The sequence below is a fragment of the Carlito syrichta genome, unplaced genomic scaffold, assembly GCF_000164805.1.
Source record: "Carlito syrichta isolate Samal-C Ts95f unplaced genomic scaffold, Tarsius_syrichta-2.0.1 Scaffold17733, whole genome shotgun sequence".
Lineage (NCBI taxonomy): Eukaryota > Metazoa > Chordata > Mammalia > Primates > Tarsiidae > Carlito > Carlito syrichta.
In genome coordinates, this window is record NW_006961829.1 from 1 (window position 1) to 8,455 (window position 8,455).

The window sequence follows — 8,455 nt, forward strand, 5'->3', positions numbered from 1 at the left end:
CAGTGAGTAAGCAGTATTTATTGAGAGGACCAAGAAGCTTTCACAATGGGAGTGGACCTGAAGGGGTTGCCAGTCTGGGACCCAAACCTGGTGCTTGTATCGTCCTAGGTCCAAGTCCATTGGCTCACACTAGTTGTCAACTGTTGCTGTTTTGATTAGTTAGTATTAAGGACCAATCGGCAGGAGGTAGGGGCCTAATGGTGAGCTGATTGACTGCTTTTTGATCCCAGCAGTGAAGCCTTTAGCTCTAGCTTGAGAGGCTTAAGGGGTGATTGTTCACCAACACTGAGCGTGAGAGGCCTGCCAGGAGTTCACTACATTGTTACCAGAAGATCCACCTGTCTGTCTGCCTAGCCTTTCTCTAGCTATCTCCTGTCTCGTAAGCTTCCACTATCTGGATGTCTAAATATCGTGCTACATTTGGAAAGTTTTCATCTATTATTTTGCTTAAGAGATTTTGAGTAATTTCCTCTTCACTTTCTGGAACACTAAAAATTCAGATATTTGCGTATTTTATGCTGTACCATATATCACATAGGCTTGCTTATTCTTTTTAATTCTTATTTAATTAATTTTTTTTATGACTGAGTTATTTCAAAAGATCTGTTTTCAATCCTGAGATTTTTTTTCTTCTGCTTGATCTAGTCTATTATTAAAAATTTTCAATGTATTTTGTATTTCATTCAAAAAATTATTCAGCTTTAGATTTTCTGCTTGCTTCTTATTAATAATGTCTATTTGGTGAATTTCCCATTCATGTCTTTATATCTATCTATTGTTTTTCTGATTTCTTTATCTTGTTTTTCAATATTCTGTATTATTTTACAGAGCTTCTTTAATCCCAACATTTTGAATCGTTTTGCTTTTATGTCACAAATTTCTTTTTGATTGAAATCTGTCACTGGATAATTATTGTATTCTTTTGGAGTTGTCAGTTTTTATGCTTTTTATATTTCTTGTGTTCTTATCTTGATATCTGCACATTAGATGTAACAGTTGCTTCTTCCGATGACGCCATATGGTGTTGATCAGGTAGGGTTCTTTGCTTGTCATAGTAGTTTGATATGCTTCCTTAAATTGTAAACAGTTTCAGTGGTGTCTATGATTCCCTCAGGGGCTTGGGATGCTGTTTTTAGTTGAGGCTGTAATGAAGTCTTACAGGGAACCTGAACACCAGGTGGGTCAGTCTTCAGGCCTCAGTGGTCATAGTGGTGATTTGGGTGTGCCTATACTTGGTCCCCAAGGAATTGTATGCTGGAACTGGTGTTAGTGAGTTCAAACAGACCAAGTACTGGGCATCCAGGCTGCTTGCTTGAGCAATACATGCTACCAGTGGGTCTTTGTGTTGGGTCTGTTTCTTGAGACATGAAGCAGCAGGTATGGCCCAGGTAATGGCAATAGCAGTGCTGGAACAACCCTCTGAGTCCCAAGCAGTCTATGTTGGCATGGACAGTGGTTGTAGTGGGTTGGGTGTGATAGTTGGGTGGGATAGTCCCCAAGCCTGCAGATGACATATGTGGGTGGGTGTCAGCTGAATGATAGAGGCAGGTTGTGTGGGTCCAACATAAACCCCCAGGAAGAGTGTTCATGTTCCAGCATTGGTGGACTGACCTTGGCTACCCCCAGGCACTGGACAGTGTGTTCAGGTACTGGCAGGGGTGGAGTCAGACCAGTACTCAGGCTGCTAGTGATGTGTACTCATACTGACTGTGGTAAGAAAGCGACAGGTGGTCCCTAGGTCACCGGCAGATGCTCAGGTGGAAGCATCAGTGACTGCACTGAGGTCCTGCTACTGAGGCAGGCAGGATTGCTTTTAGTGGGAGCAGCCTTAGGTAGGAAGCTGAAAGCACATGATTTGCTTGTGCTTCAGCCTTGGTAGCAACAGGAACAGCAACTGCAGGGAATAAAGTTTACCCTCGGGTTGTGTCCAAATGCATGGTTACCCCTCTCTTTAGGGGGTAGTGTCACTACCAGTGGCTTACTCTTTGATCCCAGTGGAAGCAGCAGCCAGCAGCAGCAGGTGCCATGGCCAGCAGCTCTGAACTTGTCCCAGTGGCAGCTGCAGGAAGTAAAAGTGACTGCTGGTAGGAAATGTCAATGAAGTTCTGGGGATTTGGGGACCCCAGGGTAGGATACAGTCCAGTTGAGATTTTGCTCTCAAAATCGGGCCGTGCTGTAGCTGCTTAGAACTTGAAGGTTTATGGGACTCGGTCTGAGTTCCCTCTCTGGAGAAATACTGTCACAGACTCCAGGTAGCTATATTGGTCTCAGGGTTTACAAGGGTCAAAGACTGTTCTCTGGCCAGGATTGCCAGAGTCCGTAATAGGAGTGTGAACCACTGGGGTTCTCTCACTTACCCTTTTCTTACATTGGGGAGGTCTTCAGGTTCCCAGTCATTCCTGAACAAGCAGACTGCTTTGCTTCCCTTCCCTCTTCTTTCTTGCATTAGGTATTTCCTGTCACATCTCTGTTGAATTTTAGTGATCTCTCTCTGAATGGTTATCTACTCACTATTTTGTTTTTTTGTGGAAGAGAGAGTCTCAGATGTATTTATTCAGCCATTCTGAATGTCTTCCATTTCTATTTTTACATGCACTCTTTCTTATTTCTTCTGATCATGAGCATAATGTTTACCTTTCTTTTTTTTTCCCTAAGACTGTATGTGTAACCTTTCTGGAAGTAATCTTTGAAAAATTGCAGGGACCATTATTAAAAACAGTTTAAAAACAATGAACTTTAAATGAAAACATGATTCTTTTCTCATAAAGTTTTAATTCCCCAGCCATCTGTCATAGTCACACCCACTGTTAGTATAACTGTATCATTTAAATAAATAGTCCTTATTTTTTCTGCTTCTGACAACAATATTGAGGTATTTCAAATCAATGGAATTAACTTCATGCTTCTCTTGGAATAATAAGATTGTAATTTGATATCACATCTATTTGATTACTATTTTATTTATTTATTTATTTTTCAGTTGATTACTATATTATACTGACACTCAAATACCTATTTGATGTTTCCATGTCACACAAGGACTTAAAAATAAAAACATTTTCTCTGCCTTCTTTCCCCATCATATCTGTAACATTTTATGCTATCTTTATTTCCAATAACAGATAATGATGCCACTACTCAGTGCTCCAGCAGTTCTCCCAGTTTCTTTCTTCCTTCATTTCTTACACCCACCCCACAGTTGTCATTCAACTAAAGTGTTCAACATATTATGCTCAACAGCCAAAGACTACCAAGAATAGATCTAGAGTCAAACAATGCTGGGTCTATTACTCACTGCTACAAGAGAAGCCAGACAGCATGGGACCATTGAGCAGTCTCTATAAGAGAGTATTATAACAGGCTCATTGTAAGATTTGGGCTCATGTTAGACAATTTGGGGAAGGTTTCAGGAAGCAGAGATTTGTTCTGATTGAGTGCTGTTAGAAAGAAAAAAATAATTGTTGACATGACATCTTAATAACTTTAGAAAGAGGGAAAAGCAAAAGTAGGCTAGAGTTATAACTGGTAAAAGCAAAATAAAAACAAGCAAATGCAGTATTCATTCATATTACTTAGGAGAGTAATACTTGGTCCTTTTTGTGGTTTTTACAGTATTCTTCACTTTGCCTGTGCTCAGATATACTCTGCAGAGGTGACTTGGTTGGCTCTCAGTTCATTACTGTCACAGGTATGGTCTTCTATAAGATAACGCCCTAGCTGTTGGTGCCAGCTCCCATTGTTTATTCCCTGCTGACTTGGTCAGCAGTTTATACTGATCTGTTTTTTATTCACAGGAGCTTTATTTCTTCAGATGTATACTACTCTTGAAGTTTGAATGCATAGTATTTTATATCTACCAGTCTTTTACAAGATGTTCCCTTATGTATTTTTAGTTCTCAACTCATCTTTGTCATCTCAGTTTAGGGCATCCCTCTGAAAACCATTTCAAATTAAGCCACATTTTAAATAATGTCCACCCCAGCATCCCTCTATGGCATCTATATATAAATAAACTTTATAAGGTTATGGACTATATTTATTATTTATTTATTTACTTATTTTTTCTGGTTTAAAAAATTTATTGGTTAAAAAAATTAAAATATTTTTTATACAACAATGATGAGAAAAACTCATGCAAACTCTGGGCATACAATAAAAATAACTCAAATATTCATATGATGATTTTGCACTAAATAATTATTTTTTAAGTAGTACCTGTGAGAGTCAGTGTGGAACCCTTCCACAGGCATGGTCGCCCCTTTGGGAGGATGAACCGTTACCCTTGGAAACCTGAACATGACCCATGGTCCAAGTGTGGGTTGTTCACAGTTGTCACTATGATTAATGATGAATACCCTATTGCTACTACTCAGACAAAGAGACCAAGACCTAGGGACTGAGTCAGAATTCCTCAACACCATGGGAAATTCCAGAGAAATGTAGCACTTCCCAAAGGTTTTCAAAAAAGTTTGAGACAATCGTGTAAAGTGATGAAATGCCTTGAGATTGTTATAGATGATTCCTGCTCCTGCTTAATTACAATCCTGCAGTGGATTTATAATTTGTGTATATTGCAAGTAATTTGCATAATTAAAACAAGGGATCGACATATCATGGCAATTAGAAATGCATCAAACTCTGAACGTACAAAAAAGCTTCAATATGAAACAGTAATCCTCTGAGAACAAAAATCCCACAGCATCCACACCGTACTCAACTGTGCAGGGCTCTCCCATGTCCCTGTCCACCTACACCACATGGTCCCCTCGCCTGGCACTCCCAGTGCCCACCCCAGGCTTATTGCATTTTTTACAAACTCATCTCATTTGCCGCAGCCTTAGTCTGTTTTCCTCGTCCCATTTTTTAAGAATAAGTATGAATTGGTTGAAAAAAATGCTCCTGGTCTTTCCTTTTTTGAACGAGTCAAAATCTCTGATCCCGGCTGTATTTCTCAGCAAACTCCTTAAATGTGGTCCTGGGAAACTTTAGATTCCTCTAGAAGTTTTTTTGAATTCTTTTTTGGCTAGCAGCAATTTGGTTTTCTTTTCCTTATATTCTTCTTTTATTCTTGTCTTGATAAACTGTTCAAATATCTGTTTCTGTTCCTCTGAATTTAGCAGGCTATAGCATGGATCAAACACAATTTTATGTAATTCTTTCTCCCAGGTTGAAAATGCTGACACCCCTCTCTCCAGGCGCATGTCTCAGAAGTGGGTCATGTGCTCCTCCAAGGGCAGCAGAATCTGGGGGTTGGGGGCAGTTGTCCTTACCCCTTTGTCCTCTCTCTCTGCATTGTCTGACTTGGGAATCCCAGGGACTTCAGTCCGATTCCTCTTGGTTTTTACATCTTGGTCTTCCCAGCTGTCTTCAGAACTGGGTCCATCATTGTTGTCAGTTGCTGAGGCCTCTAGCTTGTGCTTGTGGGGCGGGTCTTTGATCATCCTGTTGAAATCTCCATGGTTCTTCAGGTCCATTGGCTTCTCCCAGACAGACAGTTGCATCATTGGGTTGAAGAAGAAAACCCAGTCATTGCCCGTCCAGACCACAAACCGGGGAGATCCAGGTACCGGGGTGGAGGCCACGGGCCTGTTGCCTTTGGTTTCATTTTCTCCTCTCCCGAGTATGAGTGGAGGCTCCATATCTTCCTTATCTTTGGTCTGGTTCTTCCTCTCAGTGTCATGCAGCATCAGGGCAGGAGAACAGGTTGCTCGGTTGCGCTCTCTTCTTTTCTCTGAGAAGTGGGCCACCTGGAGGGGTATTTTGATGTGTGCCAATGTTAGAAAGTGGCACCGCTGCACACTGGAGGACGATGAGCCCCGGAGGCCCTCAGGATCCACAGAGACCATGGTGGCAGCCGCAGCAGCAGCAGCAGTGTCAATGGCGATGGTGGGGCCACTGCTGATCGGCTTAAGACTGTTATGGCAACCACCTGGTAAAGGCTGAGGTTCTAATACCACTGTGAGAAGATGTCTGGAGGCAGGAGCTGGCCTGGACAGAGACACAGCTACTTGATTTGCCAGCTAAGCGGACTTTTCATGCCCATGGAACAATCTTGACTCTTCAGGTTGTATCCACATTGAGTCCAGAGCAAAGGAATTGTTAAAAAAGATCTTGTAGGTAGGTATCTTTTTATCTATCCAACTTTTCCCAATAGGAGCTGGAAGAGCAGAAGGGCAAACACGTGGGAAGATGTGCACAAGCTCCACAATGGAAGAAGGGGGCAGTCCTAGGAGTGGAGAATGGCCACCAAACAGCCACTGTGCATGGAGCAAGGGGTGGTGGTGTGCGGCTGGCAGCATGCTCTGGCACAGAGGGGCATGGCAACAAGGGCTCGCCAGGGGCTTGCCAGGGGCTGGGTGGCCCAGGGGCAGTGGTGCGGAAGGCAGCTGGGCCGAGGCGAGCAGCACCAGTGGGGGCACAACCCGGCACCCAGGCAGAGCAGCTAGGCCACGCCCAGCACCGGCTAGACCCAGGGCGGCAGTGGCGGCGGCGGCAGCTCTGCGTTCGCCGGCCAGTGGAGAGGCAGTTGCCGCCGCGGTTGGAACCTGGCACTCACCAGCATCCTGCCTCCCCACTCCGGTGGCAGGTGCCTGATGTGCTGGTTGATGCAGGCTCTGGAGCAAAATCACTTCGACTGTATTTATTATATTCACTATTGTAGCCTCAGCACTGAGCACAAATAGTGGGTTACTAGAACATACTTGTTGAAAGCAAAAGTGAATCATTTATGTGTACTTGCCTCTGTGTGACATGAAGGGCAAAAACTGAGAAGAGATTAATAACTATAGCTTTGCTCTCAATATCATTTGAGAATTATTTAGTGTTATAAATTTAAAAACTGTTAGATCCCTTTAATTAAGTTAATGAAACTCAGAATTGTAGCTTTTCTCTTTGTGGTGGGGGTGTGTGTGCACTGAAGAGATAAATTAAGAAGGAGATTTTGTGGCTATGCTGCCTTAGTTAAATTCTTGCTGGCACGCAAAAAGTGACTTTCTTTTTAAAAAGTCTTTAAAGTAAAACAGCTTCATATGTAAGGGAAAATGCTGGTTTTGCTCTCCTTTTGCAAAAATACGTGTTTGTTAAAAATTTGAATCAGCATTAGTGTCATCTGCTCCTTAGGAATCCAGAAAATTGTCATTTTGGGGAACTGCATATACTAACTTCAGAGCTACAAAAAGAGAATCATTTGCTTTATAATTTAAGGCATAGGGAATCCATGCTCTCTGTAACATTTAGCACACTTAGGAAATGAATAGCAATGAATGAGAAGCAAGATGAGACAGGTGCTTGACACAACACTAAAAGAGAAGCTTTAGTGTATCACTCTCATGTGCTGGTGGCTGCCACTGTAATTAGGTATTTCTCTACACAAGCATTTATACAAACCACCAAATACCCAAGTAACTCCCAGCTTTTAATTATTAACACTGTGGCTGGTCTTAGTTTTTCTTTTTCTTAACATACATGGGGTAAATTTAGTGTTCAGGGCCAAGGATTTTAACAGAAAAGGATATTTGCAATTAAAACTAGTCTGTATGACTATTTAAATGTAAGTTTCTCTATTATTGTATTTTGGTTGATTTTTTTCATAGAACATTAGTGTGAATGAAGAAGGCAAAGCAAATATTGTTATTCCTAATAGACTGATCAGAAAACACATAACTAATCTGTTGAGTACCAATGGAAGGCATCACTAGTAAATCATAGAGCTTCTTCCTTTAGAGTTGGTGCTGCACAATCATTCTCAACAAAGTGCTCTGAGAAGCAGATGTTGTCATCAAGGGTGGTGTATTTGTCTGTTTTGCATTGCTTACAGTTCTGGAAGGTGCCAGCATCTGCTTCTGACAAAGTCCCAGGGAACTTACATCAATAGTGAAAGGTGAAGGGAAGCTGGAGTGTCACATGGCAAGACAGGAAGCAAGAGAGGAGGATTGTGCTCTTTTAAACAACCAACTCTCACAGAAATTAATAGAGCAAGAACTTGCTCATGACCATGATAATGGCACCAAGCCACTGTGGCACCAAGTCATGATTCAAACACCTCCCATTAGGCTCTACTTCCAAAACTGGGGATCACATTTCAACATGCCTTATTTCAATATGACTGGTACATGGCTGGTACACAGACACACACACACACGACATGCACACACATAGAGGAAAGGTCATGTGAGGACACCGCAAGAAGGTGGCCATCTGCAAGCCAAGGGGGGAGACCTCAGAGAAACTAAACCTACTGACACTTTGATCTTGGACTTTAAGCTTCCAAGACTGTGACAAAATAAATTTCTGTTGTTTAAGGCACCCAGTTTGTGCTATTTGTTATGAAGTAGGCAAAGCAAATATTATTATTCCTAGTTGACTGATGAGAAAACACATAACTAATCTGTCAAATACCAATGGAAGGCATCACTAGTAAATCATGGAGCTTCTTCCTTCAAAGTTGGTGCTGCAC

At 41.9% G+C, this 8,455-nt stretch overlaps 1 pseudogene; it reads right to left on the reverse strand.

Annotated features, from left to right (window-relative positions):
- Positions 1 to 4,817: 4,817 nt before the first annotated feature.
- Positions 4,818 to 6,562, reverse strand: LOC103262637 (annotated as a pseudogene).
- Between the last annotated feature and the right edge of the window lie 1,893 nt (positions 6,563 to 8,455).